This window comes from Corapipo altera, unplaced genomic scaffold, assembly GCF_003945725.1.
Source record: "Corapipo altera isolate COAL_440 unplaced genomic scaffold, ASM394572v1 120, whole genome shotgun sequence".
NCBI classification, from domain to species: Eukaryota; Metazoa; Chordata; class Aves; order Passeriformes; family Pipridae; genus Corapipo; species Corapipo altera.
The window spans coordinates 99505-99814 of NW_020885081.1; the positions used below are offsets into that span (position 1 = coordinate 99505).

At 79.7% G+C, this 310-nt stretch overlaps 1 protein-coding gene across 1 annotated transcript in view; it reads right to left on the reverse strand.

The window, feature by feature from the left end:
- LOC113960105 (uridine-cytidine kinase-like 1) overlaps positions 1-267 on the reverse strand; it is a 9293-nt gene extending 9026 nt beyond the window's left edge. The window contains exon 1 of the mRNA XM_027669480.1: positions 92-267. The gene's annotated coding sequence lies outside the window, so the exon portion shown is untranslated. The remainder of the gene's footprint in view (positions 1-91) is intronic.
- Between the last annotated feature and the right edge of the window lie 43 nt (positions 268-310).

Consider the following 310-nt stretch of genomic DNA (forward strand, 5'->3'; position numbering starts at 1 on the left):
CCCCGGCCCGATCCCGACACGGCTCCATCCCCTCCCCGGCCCGATCCTGGCCCCGGCTCCATCCCCTCCCCGTCCCCGTCCCGCCGCTCACCGATGACAAAGGCCTCGTCCACGGGCGCGCCGGTCTCGCTGTACCAGGGCGGCCGCCCGGCCGTGTAGATGGTCCGTTTGCTGGTGCGCAGCAGCGGCGGCTCCGGCTTGCACTGGCTGGCCGTGCGGCGCCGCGGGGCCGGGGCGGGCGCCAGCGGCAGCCGGCTGAGCAGCGAACCCAGCGGGCCGGGGCCGCGCTCGGGCCCCGCCGCCCCGCGCG